The sequence below is a fragment of the Sciurus vulgaris genome (genome assembly GCF_902686455.1).
Source record: "Sciurus vulgaris genome assembly, chromosome: 3".
Lineage (NCBI taxonomy): Eukaryota > Metazoa > Chordata > Mammalia > Rodentia > Sciuridae > Sciurus > Sciurus vulgaris.
In genome coordinates, this window is record NC_136463.1 from 46,714,683 (window position 1) to 46,735,392 (window position 20,710).

Below are 20,710 nucleotides of genomic sequence, written 5' to 3' on the forward strand. Positions count from 1 at the left end.
TATATGTGTGTGTGTGTCTGTGTGTGTGTGTCTGTGTGTATTGGTGTGCCTGTGTGTGCTACCTGCACTTTTGAAGAGTCTCGATGGCTGTGCCTTCTGCTTCTGTGTCAGCCACTGGATCCTCCTGCCCTGTGTTGTCAGTGGTGTGTGAGGGTGGCCTCCAGGCCAAGGACTTTGGTGAATGAGGGAAAGACAGCAGCTGGTGCAGCATTCCCTGGGGAATTTTGGCAGAGAAAAAGAGGAAATAGAAGTAAGGAGAACTTGGGGTCAAGGGAAGAATGTTTTAGAGAAGGGGAGACTTGGAAATGTTTAAAGGCAGAAAGGAGGGGTGTAGTGGAGGAAACATTTGGAAAAGGTTGATGGAGAAGGCAGTGTGAGGTGGGCCCAGGAGAGGAACTGGGAGCACAAGTTCAGGAAAAAGACAAGGAAAAGCACATGCTGGAGGCTGCTGCTCAATCCCAGGACTTGTTCCCCTGCTCTGTAGATGACTGATACTCCAGCCTGTAGTGTTGCCACACAGAGGTCAGCTCTGACAAGCGCAGGAAACCCATGGGAGGAGCAAGCTTAGAAAAGACTGCTGGCACTCCACAGAGTGGTTGCTGTTAGGGCTCACATGTGTCCTCGGTGGACTCACACCAGGGGCCAAACCTAGGCCAGGTGCTGGTCTGTGCCTTTGATAGGCTCAGGATCTATTTGGGTCATAGATAACATAAATAAGCCTCTTCAACCTGACAGGGCTGTTCACTTTTACCCTTCCCATTTCCATTCCCATCCCCAAAGTTGTCCCAAGTTCATGACACTTCACTAGAGAAAAATGAGGTCAGGAACTTGAATCCATTGCTCTGATGACACTACTGTATGACATTGGTTCTTGGTCTCTGCTGCCTGCTTGACCTGCTTGATCTTCAGTTACAGCTTTGCCTGCTCCTCTTCTTCCTGCCCGACTTGGACCTTAGCTCATCAAACTTCAGCCAGCTTTTGCATCTCAGCTCAGACTTTTCCACCAGCTACTGATCCCCGGTAATACCCCAGCTCTAGACCCAGGACCTTCTGGAACTTCCCCAGTCCCAATTGTCCTCAGGCCACCCAGGTCTCTAATGATAAAACAGTTAGGCAGGAAAATAGGCTCAGGAGAGGGTGTTGAGAAGAAGGTATTTTAAGTCAGGATGACCAGTATGACATCTGATGCCCTACAAACCCCTAGCAAATGGCATGCTGGGGAGTCCATTATATAGGTGGAAGCTAACGAGTAGCATCCATGACTCACAGAGATGGAACTGCCTGGTGGAATGCACTGGGCAGCCATCAAGAAAGGAGTAAATGTTGGCCAAGTTTCAGTGAGTGCCTGGTTGAAACCAGACACCAGGAATGTGTAGCAGGTCAGGCCTGTTGCCTGGAAATACTTAACCTACTCTGATATCAATTTTCATTGTTTATTTCTAAAATAAATGTTTGTTTTACCTTTGTAATTCTTAAGGTTTTTAGGAACATGGGAAAGAATGATTTTGTTCTGGGTTAGGCACTTTTGGCCTTAGAGAGATGAAACCAGCTTGTCAATTGCAGTCTAAAGTCAGTGGTGGAGGGCCAGGTCTATTTCCTTTAGTAGGTGCAAGCTGACCAGCAGTACATCTGCAGTCTTTGTGGCCACACTCATAAATCCCCACCACCCCACACTGTTTCTCCCCTTGTTCTCTATCACACCACCATCCATGGCTACTGACAGATGCAAAGAAGAATTGCCCCTCACACAACACCCATAGTGGTAGCCCTACAGTCACACCCTGTAATGTTGTCTGGGTCCTGAATGACAACCCTCAGTTCTTCTAGATAATCTTCCATTTCCCTCCTTCTAGCAATTTTTGTCCCATTCCTGTATAACACTTACTACTCCTTTCCCCTGCTTTGCCATTCTGGTTTCTTCAAAAGAAAAATTTAAAACTCCATTGTGTGTGTGTGTGTGTGTGTGTGTGTGTGTGTGTGTGTGTATAAAACATGTTTTTTGTATTCATTCTTCCACTGATGGACACCTCAGCTGGTTCCATAGTTTGGCTATTGTGAATTGTGCTGCTATAAACACAAGTATACATGTGTCACTATAGTACACTGACTTTAGTTCTTTAGGGTAAATATCAAGGAGTGGTATAGCTGGATCATATGGTGGTTCCATTCTTAGTCTTTTGAGAAATATTCATACTGATTTCCATAGAGGTTGTGCTAATTTATTAATTTACATTACTACCAGTGGTGTGTATGGGTTTCTCCCCCCCCCCCCCCCCCCCGTCCTCACTGGTATTTGTTATTATTTGTATTCTTGATGTCTACCATTCTAACTGAAGTGAGATGAAATATCAGTGTAGTTTTGATATGCATTTCCCTGATTGCTAAGGACATAGAACATTTTTTTCATATATTTGTTGACCATTTGTATTTCTTTGTTTGAGAATGATCTGTTTAGTTTACTTGTCCATTTGTTGATTGTGTTATTTATATTTTGGTCCTAAGTTGTGGTATATATACACAAGGAAATTTTACACAGCCATAAAGAAGAATGAAATTGTGTCATTTATAGGAAAATGGATGGAACTGGAGACTATCATGTAAAATGAAATTAACCAGACTCAGTCTAGGGTCACATATTTTCTCTCATATGTGGAAATTAGAGATTAAAAAAGGAGAAATAAAGGGACTTCATGAAAATAGAAGGGAACCCAGTAGAGTACAGCATAGGGATCTGGGGGTGGGGGATTACAGGCAGGAGGAAAGGAAGGAAAAGAAAGGTACTGGGTAGTGAAATTGACAAAATTATGTCATGTGCATTCACAGATATATTACAATGAATCCCATTATTTTGTGCAGTTATAAATCATCAGTTAAAAAGCCTCACATAAGTAGTCAAAAGATGGGAGAATATGAAACATAAAAAAAGAAGATGTGAAATTAAAAAATTAGTGAAGAGAATTAAATGTAATAATTATAATAATCCACCATTTACTTATAAATCCTGTATAATAGCAATTAAAATCCAATAAAGATTACTTTGGGACATGAACATAAATTTTTAAAAATTTTGAAATATACATAAAGTTCATGAAGAAAGACATAAAGCTCATTTCTTTGTGATTGACCAGAAGTGAACACTGGGTAACACCTACTCACATTGAGATGTCAGACATTGCTATTGAGATGTCTCACCATTAATGCCTGCTCCAGTTCTCAGAGGTAAGTAGAATCATTCTTTCAGGGGGTTTTGTTCCAGGACTCCTGTGAACCCCCAAATCCATAGATACTCAATTCCCTTATATAACATGGCATAGTATTTGCATACATCCTAGGCACATCTTCCTATATATTTTAAATCTTTCCTAGATAACTTAAAAATTGAATATAATGTAAATGGTTGTTAGGAAATTCTTCAGGGTAGAAAAAGTTTTCTTAAAAATGACACACAAAAAGTCTGTACTTACTCAGTACAGGTACAATCCCCTATTCTGAGTATTTTGGATCTATGTTTGGTTGTATTCTGAATGGATATAGAACCTATAGATATGGAGGGGTGGTTGTACTCTCTTGAATGTATGGTAATTGTGGCATTGCTTTGCTTTAAGCAAGCATATTCTTTAAGATCATATTTTGCCTGTTTTTTAAAATTTTTATTTAGCTTTTAATTTTTTATAGACTGCATTTTGATTCATTGTACAGAAATGGGGTACATAATTTCATTTCTATGGTTGTATACAATGTAGATTCATACCATTCGTGTAATCATATATGTATATATGGTAATGATGTCTCTCTCATTCCACCATTTTTCATACCCCTCTCCCTCTCATTTCCTTCTACATATTCTAAAGTTCCCCCATTATTCTTTCATTCCCCACCCCTCACCCCCATTATATATTATTCTCCACTTATCAGGGAAAACATTCGGCCTTTGGTTTTTTGGGCTTGGCTTATTTCACTTAGCACGATATTTTCCAATTCCATCCATTTATTTGCAAATGCCATAATATTATTCTTCTTTATGGCTGAATAGTATTCCATTGTGTATATATACCACAGTTTCTTTATCCATTTGTCTGTTGAAGGGCACCTAGGTTGGTTCCACAATCTAGCTAGGGAGAAAATCTTTTCCACATGCACTTCAGATAGAGCACTTATCTCCAAAATTTATAAAGAACTTACAAAGCTTTACAACAAAAATACAAAGAACCCAATCAATAAATGTGCCAAGGAACTGAACAGACACTTTACAGAAGAAGACACACAGGCAATTAATAAATATATGAAAAAGTGTTCAACATCTCTAGTAATTAGAGAAATGCAAATTAAAGCAACTCTAAGATTTTATCTTACTCCAATTAGAATGGCTTTTATCAAGAACACAAACAATAATAGATGTTGGCATGGATGAGGGGGAAAAAGGCACACTTTTACATTGCTGGTGGAGTTGCAAATTGGTACAGCCACTCGGGAAAGCAGTATGGAGAATCCTAAGAAAACTTGGAATGGACCCACCTTTCGACCCAGTTATCCCACTCCTTTGTTTATACCCAAAGGACTTAAAATCAGCAAACTACAGTAACACAGCCACATCAATGTTTTTTGAACTTTGTGTAAATATACTTAAATTGACTCTTTGGTGCCTTGTTTCTTTCCTCAGCATTATATTTGTGAGATTCGTATTTCATCAAATATCTATACCATTGAATGAATACATAATTCATTTTGCTTCAGGGGGATATTTGGATTATTCTGGAGTTTTGTTTTTGTAAATAGAGCAATGATAAACATTCTTGACCTGGACTTTGCATTTTTATGTTACACATATCTGAACTTAGGAGTGAATTCTAAAGTCAAAAGGTGGGAGTATGTTTGTTTTTAGTAGAGAATGTCAAACTGATTTCAATTTACACTTCCAATGGAAGTGTATGAGTGTTCGCATTACATTTTCACCCCATTTGGTATTATCAATTTTAATGATTTTAGCCCTTCTTGAGGGATCTGTAGTGGTTTCTCCTTATAGTGTTAATGCTAATTTTCTGAGGAGTACATTTTTATATGTTTCTTTTACCTCTGGTTATTGTCTTTTGTTACATATCTAAAGTCTCTCTTGGAAAAATTTTTTTCCTCCTTCCTTTCTGTCTTTTTATTATTGATTGTAGCTTTTTGTTGTTGTTGTTTTGTTTTAAATATCCTGTCTACAAACCTTTTTTGGTCACATAGAGTATATAAATCTTACATTCTGAGTCTTGCCTTTCATTCTCTTAATAATATCTTTTGATGGATAGAAATTCTCAATTTTGAGAAATCTTTTTCTACTCCAAAGGCATTAAGATATTTTCTTATATTGTGTCCTAGAAACTCTATTGTTTTACTCCAAACTTTTAGAACTATGACCTACTTGCTGAGTGTGGTGGTGAATGCCTGTACTCCCAGCAACTTGGGAGGTTGAGACAAGAGTATTGCAAGTTCAAAGCCAGCTTCGGTAACTTAGGGAGGCCCTAAGCAACGTAGCAAGACCCCGTCTCTAAGTTAAAAAAAATATATAAAAATGGGCTGGGGACATGGCTCACTGGTTAAGCACCCCTGGATTCAATCCCTGGTTCAAAACAACAAAAAAACAAAGTAAAACAAAAACAAAACAAAACAAAACAATCAAACAAACAAACAAACAAACAAACAAACAAACCAGAAACAAACAAAAAAACCCCAAACCAAATACAAATGAAAAAAACTAAGACCTATCTGGATTTTTGATTATAGTGAGAGGGTAGGCGTTAAATATAGTTATTTTTCCATCTTGATATTCAAGTGATCTAGCATCATTCTTGAAAATAGTATCCTTTACTTACTATTCTGCAGTGCTACATAGGAGTGGGTATTTTCTGGGCTTTCACTATGTGGTGGTGTTTATTTACCTATTTTTGCAACAATATTACAGTCTTAATTGTTGTAGCTTATAATAAATTTTGAAATCCAGTATAACAGGTTCTTCACATTTATTCATCTTTAAGATTGCCTTCTTTACTCTCTGCCTTTTCTATGTATATATAAATTTTATGTTTATTTATTTTTTAATTATTTTTAAATTTTTACAGATTGTATTTTGATTCATCGTACACAAATGAGGTACATTATTTTGTTTCTATGGTTGTGTATGAATGATGCAGACTCATACCATTTGTGTAATCATACATGTACATAGGATAATGATGTCTGTCTCATGCCATCATTTTTTATACCCCTGCCCCCTCCTCCCTCTCATTTCCCTTTATGGAATCTAAAGTTCCTCTATTCTTCTCTCACTTCCCCTGCCTTGGCCCCCATTATATATCATCATCCACTTATCAGGGAAAACATACGGCCTTTGGTTTTTTTTGGGATTATTTCACTTAGCATGATATTCTCCAATTCCATCCATTTACCTGCAAATGACATACTATTATTTTTTATGACTGAATAATATTCTATTATGTATATATATCACAGTGTCTTTATCCATTCATCTGTTGAAGGGCATCTAGTTTGGTTCCACAATCTAGCTATTATGAATTGAGGTGCTATAAACATCGATGTGGCTGCGTTACTGTAGTATGCTAATTTTAAGTCCTTTGGGTATAAACAAAGGAGTGAGATAACTAGGTCAAAAGGTGGGTCCATTCCAAGTTCTCTGAGAAATCTCCACACTGCTTTCCAGAATGGTTGCACCAGTTTGCAACTCTACCAGTAGTATAAAAGTGTGCCTTTTCCCCCACATCCACACCAACATCTATTATTGTTTGTATTCTTGATAATAGCCATTCTAATTGGAGTAAGATGAAATCTTAGAGTTGTTTTAATTTGCATTTCTCTAATTACTAGAGATGTTGAACACTTTTTCATATATTTATTAATCACCTGTATATCTTTGTATAATTTTTAAATCAGTTTGTCAGTATCTACAAAATTCCTGCTAGAATTTTGATTAAGATTGCATTGAATTTATGGATCAATTTTAGAATAACTGACATATTTAGAATAAACATTTTATACTCCTCTGTTTATTTAGATTTTAAAATGTTTTATAAACTTCTGGAGACAGAGCTTGCAACCTTTTGTAGATTTATTCCTAACTTTGATATTTTTAAGTTGTTATAAAAATATCTCTTTAGAAATTTTATTTTCTCTTTGTTGTTGGTATTTAAAAATGGAAGTGGTTTTGGTAGGCTGCCTTGTATTTAGCAACATTGTTAAACCCGCTGATTTTAATAGTTTATTTGAAGGTTATTTGGGATTTTAACTTGTACAATATAACGTACTAGTTAAAGAATCCTGGCTTTACTTTTCATTCATTTATTTTTTATTTTAAATTAAATTAAATAAACTTTTTAAAAATGTTTTTGTGGTACTGGGGACTGAACCCAGGTTCACTTATGACTAAGCTATATCCCCATTTTTATTTTTTATTTTAAGACAGGGTCTTGCTAAGTTGCCCAGGCTGGCCTAGAACTTGTGATCTCCTGCCTCAGCCTTCTGAGGAACTGGAATTTTAGGCATGTGCCACTGTACCCAACAAAAACACTGGTTTTGGAATCAGTTAGATTTGGTTTTGCATTCTATCCTCATCTTTTACTTAAGGTGTTACTTTGAGAAAGTGTGTTAATTTTTCTGAAGCTCATTTCTCCCTCTAAACCAGGAATACTATCTCCTAGGTTTATAATGAAGACTTATAGGGAATGAAGAAGGTGACATCTTGCCACACGTGGGCCTTCGTTAATGGCTTGTTTTTGCATTCGCTGTCCTTGTTTCTTCCAATCTCATCAACTCTACTTCTGTTTCTGTGTTTTTCTTGTCACATTTTATGGCATGTAACAAACTGGTACTCAGGAAGGGAAGTACACATCCTGATGGACATCTGCAGGTCTCTGTCTCAGGAATCTTCTTAAAATGCTAAGCTGATACGCCACTCCCTTTTCAAAGTCACTCAACAGTCACCATGATGCCGGTAAGATAGAACTCTTGAGCATGGATGTTCTAGGCAGAGGAAACATCTTCGTGATTGACTCCACTCATACTTACAATCTCATTTCTTACAATGCTCTGCCCCATCTGTGTGCACCCTGTGTTGGCCACCACTTTATAAGTTCCCTAAGTATGTCACGCTCACCTTTCTCTTATTCAGCCTGACCTCCTGCTACGCATCTTTTAGAGGACTCATATCTCCTGCTTGCTTCAGTCTCACTTTTAGCTAAATCTTTCCTTTTAGTTTATGCTTCAACAATATTGAAATACATTGTACTTTTAAAAACCATGCACTACTTGAAACTTTTCCTCAAGTTTCTCTTATTTTTCTTCCTTTCCTTGTTCAGTAATGTCTGCTCATTATTTAAAACTAAATAATGAGGTATCATTTTTTCCAAGAAGTTTCCTCTGGGTTCTTCTCCTTTGCTGACCTGGGTGTTTCCCTCTGATATCATCAGCTGTGTTTCTCTCAGAGCAGTAACACTCGGCATTGCACTCAGCTATTTTCATGGTGGCCTGGGATAAGCAGATGGCTTAAGCATTTTCAAGATTTGTCCCTAGACAAGTGACATTGATTTTCACCTGTGAACTTGTTAGAAATACAAATTTCTGGCCCATACCCCAGAATTGCTGAATCAGAAACTCAGGTGGGCTGTGGGGAGATGGGATTCAGTAATCTGTGTCCTAATGGCTTTCCAAGTTTTATTGGCACAAAGGAAGTAGATCACTGTCTCATTTTTCTCTGTACTTTCAACTTTATAATATTTTCTGTGACTATAACTCTGTCAGGTATGGTCCAGAATAATTATGTTTTGAAATGAAACAAATCAGGCCATTTACCCCAGGAAGTTGTCTTGATTTCCTGGGTAGGTGAGAAATCACTCTTCTATGTCCTCATGATACCTTGTATGTCCTTTTGTCATATCCCCGCAACCAACCCTCGGGCAAGCAATAGTGGGAGTGTATAGACAGTGACATCCTTAAAGACAGATTATACTGTATTCATTTTTTCTAGTGGATACAGGTAGATAATCAGTAAATATTTTATAGTTTTATGTCCTGGAATATATGTGAAGGGAAAGACAACAAGTTCCTTCCTCCCATAGAAATTAAGTTCTGAGAAGGCAAGTAGAAAATAAATTGTAAACAAACAAATGTAAAATAATTTATGATAGTGATAATACACTGTAATGAAAATAAAATAAGGTGATATGATACAGATCTAAATGACTAAAAGCCAGCTGGAGGGAATATAGCTGGAGTTTGTGAAGTCTGAGGTTAGAGAGAGACAGGTATACACACTTAAGAAGTGGACAGAGGCAGCCCGTGGTAGGAGTTTGGATTTCATCCCAAGCTTTCTTGGGAGAGCACTGAGGAGGGATTTTTTTAGGTTGAGGAGTGACTTGCATACTGATGTATGTTTTGGAAGGATCACTCTGGCTGCTTTGTGTATAAAATAAATTATATGGGGCAAGAGTAAAAGCATAGAGGTCAGTTTGGATACAAGGTGGATATCAAGGCAGCACTGGGAACATGGTGTTTGATCTCATGGATCCTGGTACTAACTATCCAAATCCCGTTTCCATGACAACAGAAATAGGACTTCGGCAAGTCACTCAACCTTTCCATGCCTCAATTTTACCAATCTATAAAGGGATAGTATTAGTATTTAACTCATATATTCATTGGAAATTTCAGTGCATCAATACACAGAAAACATGGGCACCTCTTGTGTGAATTATTATTAGTAGTAGTTGTAGTTGTTGAGAACTGGAGAGAAAACAATGAACTTAGGATTTTTTACGGGTTAAGTTGACATGACTTGCTGATAAATTGGATCTTGAGGCTTAGGGAAAACAGAAAAGACTCTGGTGTTTTTGGCAACAAGTTCATTAGTGGTGCTGCTTAATAAACTTGAAGTGGAGGAGCAGGTTTTGGTATGTGGTGGGGTCCAGGTGAGCAGGGTAGTCTAAGTTACCGATAGCATAGCACAGAAGGGATGTCTAGTGGGAGGTTGGATATAGGAACCTGGAGTTCAGGGAATATTCTGGGGCTAGAGACATATCTGGGATTCAGGGCACCATCCTGGGAGAGTGTATAGATGGTGACCTGTACTCTGGACAGACTCTGGGGCCCCTTTGTTCTAAATATGGGACAGAGGTATAGAAGGCAGCAAGGCACCTGAGAAGAAGAACAGCATGGAGATGGTGACAACTGGAAGAAAGGGGCAAGTTACAGTGCTGCCAATAGGTCAGACAAGATGAGCACTAAGTATGAAGGAGATGATTGGGAATATGGAAATCATCTACAGAATGAATAAATGAAATTTTACTTTATTGGCTGGTATTTTATTTAAAAAATCAACTCAATTAGGCTACTTGTGTAATTTCTTTGATGGCCACCAAAATTTAGGTGAGGGAATTCCTATAGACAGTAGTGCAAACAACCTTCTCAGAGCTGTCTTAAGTGAATGGTGATATATAATGGCGTTGGGGAGTAGGGGGTGAGAGAAGAAGGGCGGAACTTTAGATTACATAGAGGGAAATGAGAGGGAGGAGGGGGCGGGAGTATGAAAAATGATGGAATGAGACAGACATCATTACCCTGTGTACATGTATGAGTACATGAATGGTATGAATCTACATCGTGCAAAACTACAGAAATGAAAAGATGTACCCCATTTGTGTACAATGAATCAAAATGCAGTCTGTTAAAAAAAAAAAAAAAAAAAAAAGAAAAGAAGAAGAGGAAGAAAGAATATGTAGCAAGGCACCCACCAGGTGGTTGGTGCAAATCAAAAGAAACTCCACCTCTCCTGTTGATCAGAGTGGAATTTCAAAATTAAGTTTTAGAAATCACTACTAAAGAGTGACCAAATGAAAGTGGAAAAAGTATGTCTGAAACTGAAATAAAGACTTTCCAATGACATCAGTTTGGCACAGCTATTCTAGGTCTAAGCATATGAACACTCACCATTTCTGTGACCTCCCTAGAGCAAACTGTTAAACTTTTGGATTTTCTCTATTATCAAGTGTAAGGTGGTGACAGACTCAATCAGTGGTTCTCAAGCTTTGGTGGGCAACAGGATCCCCTCTGGATGACTTGTGAAATACTGATGGCTGGACCCTGTCCCAGAGTCTCTGGTTTAGTGGCCAGGGTGGAACCAGAAAAATTCTATTTCCCACAAACTCCTCCGTGCTGCTACTGCTGCTGTCCCAGGACCACCCTTCGACAACTTCTGCTCTAGATTACACACACTTCCCGAGAGTAGGAATAGCATCCCTCTTGCCTCTTGGCTTGGTAGGGGGCACTCGATATGTTTTTATACATGAATGGATTAAATAGGCCTTTGAACTTGGCAATCAAAACCTTTGAACTTGGCTTTGGTGGATCCCACAGGGCTCAGGAATGGAATGAGTGCAGTGGCTGTCCAGTGAGGTAATGATGAAGGTCAGGAAGTGATGGACTACCATGCTAAATATTTAGTGATTTACTTCTTTCGTCACTTCCTAAAGACCTGATTTATTGCTATTGTTGCCCTTAAACTTCCTGACAGTCCCTCCACTAAGTAGGACTCTGTTCAGATCTTTGGGTGTCAAAGTGGCTGTCTTACTCCATTTTCTGTTGCTATAACAAAATACCTGTGACTGGGTATTTTATAAAGAAGAGATGTTTATTTGGTTTATATTTCTGGAAACTGAGAAGTCAAAGAGCACAGTACTGGTGTCTATTCAATGTCTGGTGAGGGCCTTTTTGGTGAGTCACACCATGTCAGAGGATATCACATGGAGAGATAGATAGAGCCAAACTAGCTTTTATAACACCCACTTTTGAGATAACCCATTAATACATTAATCCATGGATGGCTTAATTTATTCAGTCCTCAGGTTCTAAGTACTTTTAATACTTCACCTGAGGACATTCAAGCAGTGGCTATCTTTGGACTCCTGCTTGAACCATTTCCAGTTATAGGTTTCCTCCCACACACTATGAAAAACCTTCCATTAGTTTGGTTCAGACCTGTATCTTTGTGAGGGGAATTTAGGCACCACACTAGGCAGAGGGACCCAGTGACACAAATGATTAAACGTGAAACATCTTTCTGGGTTAATAAGCCCTGGATAAAGCAAATCGTTTCTCTCTGTTCTCCAGAACCAGAGTAAATGAGGCAGGGACCTTGGCACATGGCTTTTGAGAGATGGAATTAGTTAAGCCTCAAAGTGAAATGAATGTTGGTGGCTACATCCCATCCAGCAAGCACACACATCTTTTGGTTCGAAGGACTGTACCCTTGCCCTGCACAGAGCAGCCTTTCTTGAGGAAAAGTGACTCTTTCACAGCCTGCTGGGAGGCAAAGGAAATGGAAAGTCCCACAGCGTCCTGAGCCCCTCTCTGTTTTAAGAGGGCAACTCTGCTTCCTTTGCCTTTCACAAGTTCAGGGACCATGCCGGCCTTTTGCACAGAGGTTGTTGGGTCCTGAGAGAAATATCAGATTCTTTTAGCCAGCTTCTGCAGACAGGATTGTCCATGTTGCCCCAGGAGGAAAGAAGTCCTGGGTGCTGGCCTGCTGGCCCCTAACCTGGTGCCTATGCTGGCCAGAGAATAGACTGTGGAGCCCCTCCAGATCTTCCCTGGTTTGCAGCCCCAAAGCAGAGCAAGGGCTTAGCGGGGGCTTTTCTAAGAAGCTGCTGAGCTCAGACCCTGCTGGCTCTACATTCCTGCATGATGAGGGAGGGATTCCAGTGTTTACTTTGAACAATGTTTTCCTGTGTCTGAAACGACTGGGTGTTAAATTCTTCCAGATTTCTGGCTCCACATTGCAACTTCAACGGGACAGGAACAGGTTTACAGCAGTTGGCAAGGGAGTGAAAGAAGGGTCCGTCTGGGCACCTTCTGCGTCTCGAATTTCCACTCTGTGGATGGAAAGATGGTCGGGCTGGCTCTGTGGGCTCCACGCCTGGGAGGGGTTTGTTGTGGTCTCAATTCACAGAGCTCTGTGCCTGTGCCTTTCACATTTCCCACCCTAGAGGGCAAAAGTTAGCTTTTTCTCTTTTAAAAGGCATCCGGGAATGAGAACAAGCTGAGTGTTGAAGGTCAGGGCTTGCAGTATTTTCTCAGTTAGTATAAACCCAGAAGTTGGGCTCATAAGGAATTCATTTGGTGGGTTGTTAGGAAACTTTAGTGCATTCCACTACACGAAGCCTGCTATACAAGTTTTTTTTTTTTTTTTTAATTTTTTTAACTGAGTATCGAACTCAGGGATGCTTTTCTACCCAACTGCATCCCCAGCCCTGCAATCCTCCTGCCTCAGCCTCCTGAGTCAATGGAATTACAGGCAGTGTCACCAGGCCCAGCCTGCAAGGAGGTTTCAGGGACAAGCAGGAGGTTAGTATTAGATGGGAGACAGGGTGTAGCAAACCCCAACCCTTGTTTTTATCCAGCAGGAAACAGAGGTATAGAAAGGCAAAGTAAGATGAGGGCTAGAGTGTTGGCCTGGGAAGACCTACTGCAGCAGGTCAGGTCTCTCAGAACTGTGCAGTCCCAAGGAACCTGGTATGGTAACTATCATTGGAGGAGGTCTGAAGAGTTCCTGGAGAGGGGGGATCCCAACTCAGGATGAGTAGAGTTCTTGACAAACATCCCAGGAAGTTCTTGAAAAACATCGTAGAAATAAATTTAAAGATGTGTCAGTTAGAGACACAGATTTATTTAGGAAAACAAAGCTATATTCTAGGGAGAATACGGGCCACCTTGGGAGCTAGAGGGATAGTTTTGGGGTCCCGGGCTCTTCTTTTAAAGGAAACATGGTGAGGGGTGGGCATGGGAAGGTGTGTGAGGATGACATCAGTCTGATAATGATGTTTATGGGTGTTCTGGCAACTCTAAAGATCCTTAGACTGACATGTTCGTAACATGTAATGAAGGAAAGTATTCAATATTATAGATTTCTTAAAATATTTTATTTCTCTTTACTTAATCTATTTATTGTGTAGGATAATTTACAGTATGCAAGGTAATTTTCATAAGAGGATGAATTTACAGTGACTCTAAGATTTACAGATTTCCCAGAAGTTTAGGAGTGACTGGCCTGGAAGGAAATGTATGTGGAACTTCTAGCACAAGGCTTTCAGATTGAACTTGTGTTCTCCTTGTCCTTCCCTTTGTTTCCTTTCTAACTATTTTAAAAAATTTTTCTATCCTACCTCAGTAACCTGAAATTACTGCCATTTCTGAGGGAGATGAGCACATGAATCTCCAGTGTCCAAGAAGGTGTCTGGCAGCTGACCAGAACAGTCCCAATCCAATAGGGCACAAGGCAGATAATAACCCTGAAACTCATTCTATTCTAGACACTTGGAACCAAAAAATCTACCTCTGAGCTCCTTCCATGGTTATGGGGTGTATGTGTAAGCATATGCCCATAACAAGCAGGAAAGAAGGATTGGTGGCAATCCTCCTGGCTTCAGGGCTTAGGTAGAGCTCAAATGGTATTTATGTAGTGGTGTTGGATAAAATAGTCCTGTTATAGGACTTGGCTTTTTTTCTTTCTTACAGTACTGAGGATTGAACCCAGAGCCTCACACATGCTAGGTAAGTGCTTTACCTCTAAGCTACATCTCCAACTCTTTTTATTTTGAGACAGGGTCTCACTAAATTATGAAGCTGACCTCTAAGTTGCAATCCTCCTTCCTCAGATTCCTGTGTTGCTGGGATTACAGGTGTCTACAACCAGGTCCAGCAGACTTGGTGTTTCGATCTCATTAATTTCACAAAGCCATTTTTACTTGGTCTTCAGAAAAAAAATTTAAAAAGCCACTAAAATTTAAGCTTTCTGTATGTCAAGCAATGTGAGGCAAGCAATCTAACATCACATCTGTGTCCTCTCACACCTTACTCCTAGTGAAATTTCTCCTGCTGCTGCCAGAATAAGAAACCCTTCTCTTCCTCAGTCTCATAGGTGGGATTTTTTTCTTGGACTGGTTAGACCTTGTATGGTTATCTCTTGCTGTGTAACAAATTACCCTAAAACTTAGTTGCTTAAAAGCATATTTTTAATCTCATAGTTTCTGTGGGTCAGGAATCCAAATGTGCCTTCACTATCTGCCCTTCCCCTGTCTCATGCCCCTCCATGAGGTTTCAATCATGGTTTTGTCTAGGGCTGTGGTCTACTTGGAAAGCTCAATAAGAGAAGAATCCACTTCCAAGTTCATTTTCATGATTATCAACAAGACTAATTTCCTCACGGGCTGTTGAATCAAGGGCTTTAGTTCCTTGCTGACTCTTGACTAGAAGTCTCCCTCAGTTCTTTTCCACATGGACCTCTCCATGAGGCAGCTTATAATATGATAGTTAGTTTCCTTCAGAATGAATAAGAGAGAGAGAGAGAAAATGTGTGAGCGAGCACTCAAGATGGAAACCAACACTTTTGTAACCTAATCTCAGAGATGACATCCTCTCACTTTGACTATATTCTGTTTGTCAGAAGTGAAAGGTGCTAGATATAGCTCATACTCAAGGGGACGAGATTCCACAAGGATATGAATAGCAGGAGCCTGAGGTCTTTGGGAACCATCTTGCAGTCTGTTTATCACAGGTCGTATGAGCCCTTTTGCTGTTGAATCCTTGTTCAGCTTGTGGACCCTGTCACCTAGCAGGTCTGATAAGCCATGGGTTGTGAGGGGTGGAGGGAATTGAGTTCCTTGTTTACCCATACTTGTCCTGCAAGGTGGATGCCTTTGTTGGCATAGCATTCCAGAGGAACAAATAATTCTGACTTTCTAAACTAGTTCTATTCAACCTCCATCCCATCCCACCTCCACCTCAAGGAAAGCAGAGGAGCCCAGGGCACCCTCAACACCAGCCATTCCCTCTCTGTGGTCATTGCCACTGTCTTAATAACTTAACATTTCTGCTCTCTCTGGAGTTCATCTGGTTTTTACCCTGGATAGCAACATTATTTATCTTTCTTGTTACCAAAACAAGCCCCAGTCATAAATCAGAGAACAAAATTTATACCAATAGTTCAGAGTTCTTGGTCCTCACTACAAAACTAATAATTATTAAGTTCTTTGTGGATCCTGAAATTCTTGCTCACATTAATTGGATCACAGCACATCCCATGAGGTAGGATGTTGCCATCTTGAATATGAAAAAATGGAGATTTAGAAAGACTTAGGAACTTGCTCAAGATTCCACATAAAGAGTTGGAGCTGAATGTTAAAACTAGTTCTCCTGACTTGAAATTCTTTGCTCCACCCTGCATCCCCTTTAACATTGTTTGCATACCTAAGTCTCCTGATTATTTTCAGTAGGAATCTGGAGAGACTTCTTGGCCCAATTTTGCTTATTAAGTCCTTCTAGACCAAGGCTTCTATTTCTGAGAGGAGAAATAGAACTCAGCTGGGATGAAGGATGTCAAAGCTACGAGGGTGCTGGGGGTGACTTTAGAAAATTAAGTGTGTGTGTGTGTGTGTGTGTGTGTGTGTATTCACATGCATGTGCACACTTTTAGGCATGCATGTAAGTGTGTCTCATAACGTAGACTTTCTCATGCTGGGGACCATGCGAATGTCCTGTTCAACCTATGTGAGTGTGTGTGTCTCTGTGCGTATGTGCCCATATTTGACTGCAAATGAACATAGATACCTCAGATCTTCCTGGGCTCAGGGATGAACTCTGTGGAGTATCTTTTTGGTGATCAGATGGTATAAACATCTTAGACATCTTGGGACTTAAAAAATAGTGTGAATGGGAGAGAATGGATGATGTGGGGACATCTGTATGGCAGCATTTGTGTTGAAAGGTCCCCAAAGCACATCTTCTGATCACCTATTGATCTAGTCTCTTTGCTGATTTTCAACTTAGTGTCTCATTTTTGGTGAGATGAATTTTGTTACTAATTTCTCAGGCCTGGACATTGGACCTCATTGCTTTGGCACTGTGGAAGAGAGATATCACCATCCTGCATATTAATGACGAGGTTAACAGCCCAAGCAAGAGGTTCTTACCTTGTGCCTCAGCCCTGTGCTCAATGCTTTATATGAATTATCTCATTAAATCTTCGTGACAATCCAAGGACAGTTCCTCTTACTGACTCTGTTTTACAGGTGAGAATATGGAGCTTATGAAGTGTAAGTATCTTGTTCCTGCTCAAATAGCTAAGTCCCTAACCTGTCCTGAACTCATGCTCCTAATTTTATGCTAAACTTTATTCAAAATGAGTTTTTAATAGACGCTTTCACTATTTGGGGAACTTTAGAGAACTCATATTTATAAGTTGCCCTCTTCAGATATTTAAGCCCATATATCTAGATATATACCATATATATATATATACTAGATCAGTGAGGAGCGATCTGGTTTTCCTGATGCTCTGTGTCTCAAAGTCTAGACCTATACTAGGGAAAGGACATCCATACAACGCCCCCCATGGAGGACCTGTTTCTGGATTCTAAAAGTATTTGATACATCCCTCCACCATGCCAAGGAGACACATTAAAACCTTTATTGTTTCTTTGGATTTCTGACTCAACAAAAACTCCTTTTGTCAGAACTTAAAAATTTCCTGGCATGTTACCCACACATATTTTCTATGTGGCTAGCAGTTATGTTCTGTTGTATATTATTTATATATATTTGTGCTTAGAAAGATTCACATGAAACTGATAACTGAAGATTAATCCCTAATTTTGAGTGAACTCTTTATTGACCTCTAGGGAAAAGGTCATTGTTATTTTTCACTTTAATGATAGGCCATAGTTTTCTATGTATTCAATTGTCATTTTTCCCCAAAACTATTCATCTTAATTCCATTCTGTTACATTTTTGTCAGTTTACCCTCCTCACTGTATGTTTCTCAGAAACCTAATAAAATGAGCTGCACCAGGGACTTGCAAAAGATACCATCTGAGAGAAGTGAGGAAGAGAGATTAGAACAAGGTAAGCAAGCCTGGTCTTAGGTTCTGACTGTAGTCAGTCCCTACCATGGACAAATGTAGGCCAAGGACCCACTGGAATTTAAAGATCTCTCTTCTGAGCCTTAAGAAACAACTTAAGGAAAGAGAGACATATACCAAGTAAGTAATGCACAATGGGATAGATGGCCCTGATATACTTGGGAGTACAGAGTAGGATGTGGGTAATTCCACCTGGAGGGCTGGGTTGGTGTCCTAGAAGAAGGATCACTGGAGTGGTCCTGGAAGCAGATATAAAAAGAGTAGAGTGCTCAAGCCTTATGTGTAAATTTATTATCATTATGAGGGAAGGAAATAGAGACTATGTGAAAAGGCTGTTATATCCACTGAGCATAGATCCACTGAATCCTGACTTATATCCTACATGGTTCATTTGGTAGTGATGAGATCTGGCCATGTTTCATGGAACTGGAGGAGATGCAAGACACATTGGACCAAGTGGTAAGGGAAATGAAAGTTTGGAGAGAAGTGGAGTAGAGATCGAGTTAGAATTTGGTTCATTCAGTCCCTGTGGACTTTCTCATATAGGACAGGGTTTCATCTTACCTTTCAGTGAAACCTGAATCCTAGAGGATGTAACTAATTTCATGTCTCCAAGTGCTGGAATTATTTATTGTGTGATGTGTCCCATATTACACAGGTGGCATGTAATTAAGTTCACAATAATCCCACATGGGAGGTGTTGTCATTCCCATTTTACAGATGTGGAAAACATAAGGCTCAGAGAATGCAAGATGAGCAAGTAATTTTTTCACTAAGAACTGAACACAGGCTTTTCCATTTGCCACATTTGTTTGTTATTTTTTTAGGATAATGTCCTCCCTTTTTCTGTTTGGCTATTGTAAAGTCAGCTGTTTATAGTTTTCATGGAGTCCTATACAAATGTGTAGATGCTGGATGGTTGGATTTCCCATGATTCTTGGAGATTCCAGGGCAAGTTGTCTGTGGCAATTGCAGTAACATCACTTATCTAGTGAATTTTATCCCAGTGCCTGGGAACAGGGCAGTGAAGATAATGGATGAGAGGCCTGTTCTCATACTTACCTTCTAGTTGTTTAGAAGAATATAAACTGATGAGAAATGTTAGGCACAAACAGTATTATGCAGATAACTAAAACAGAAGAAGGCTGGTGGCTGGTGGCTACATTAGGTAGTCAGGAAAGGCTTCACCAAGGAGGTGGCACTTAGGCTGAATTCTGACTTACAGGAACGAAAATTTTGTGTGAAGGTCAGGGAAAGTGCATCCCAATCAGAGGCTGTAGCTGGGGAAGAACATTAAGGTGAGAAGAAGCTTGACATGGAGAACGAGCTTAAACAGAAGTGGGGCAACATACAGTGAGCAATAGGCAAAGTGGCTCTGGCTAAGGCTGGAAGGGAAGGCAGAAGATAGACCAAGGAGGACTTTGCAGGCCACAGAAAGGAATTTTCACTCTATTCTAAATAGAATGGGGAGCCATTGAAGTGTCAGGCATGGGAATGAATTAATCTAACTGAAGTTTAAAAATCATTATACAGGATCCTTTATGGAGAAGGAATTGAGACAAGGAACAAGAATAAAAGCAGAAAGAATGTTTAGCAGGTATTCATTAGTCCAATAGATGTTGATGTTTTGGACTGGGATGGATGGAATTGTAGAGATGTTAACTAATGATAAGATTTGGGGAGAATACTGAACTGGATGTACTTAGTGAAGAAGCAAGAAGAATCAAAGACAACATTTAGATTTTTAAATTGGGCATTTTAATGTGTAATAGTAACTCAGAGAGATGGAAGAGTCCAGAGAGAAACATTTAAGGGAGTAAGGTCAAGAGTTCTCAAGAATATTTTGAGATCTTATTAGACATACAGATGAAGACATAAAATGGCAGTTTGATATGTAAATTTGGACTTCAGGGAAGAATTCAACCTAGAGTTAAGATTTAACAAATCTGATGTAGAGTCAAAGAATTGGTTGGTGTCATTTGGGGAAATGTTTGGAGATTAAAAAAGAGAAGGGGGCCAAAAATAATCAATAGAGACTGAAAAGGAGGGTAGTGAATGACATGAGAGAACACTTGGTTTGTGTGGTGTCATGGAAGGAATGGTAGGAAAATGTTTGAAAACATCTGAGAGTAGTCAATTATGTCCATGACCATTGCATTTTGGAAGATAGGAAGGGAGAGCCCTGGGTGCAAATGGAGAGGCATTCTTTGATTAGAATAGGGTCATCTCATTCAACACAGTGGGAAGGAAGGCAGAGTGCATGGTAGCATATGGCAGTGAGCTTGTAGCAGTTATGGGAGGGAGGAGAGGGAGTTCTTGATGGATTCTTGGTCTTCTTAAAGGAGGATGGGCAGGAACATTGACTGGAAATGAGAGGGAGGAGTAGGTGAGAGAAGGTTTGAAATAGTTGCTTAGAGAATGGGGAAGTGAAAAGAGTCGGAAAGGGGGCATATTAGGACAGACTAGCAGTTTTGAGATAGATGAACATAAGTGTGGAATAATGAAGAAAAGGATTCTGCAGTTAGACCACCTGAGTGCAAGTCCTGATTTCTGTCACTCAGTAGTTGGACAGGCTGCTTAATGTGTCCTACAGGCTGTTTAGTTTGCTTGCCCATGAAATGGGAATAAAATAGTACTTAGCCCTTGAGTTTTGTGAGCATTAAATTGGATAATAGAGTTAAGATGCTTAGAATATTCCCAGTACATAGTTCATGGTATAGAATCATCAGCTATCAACATTTCATGTGAGAACA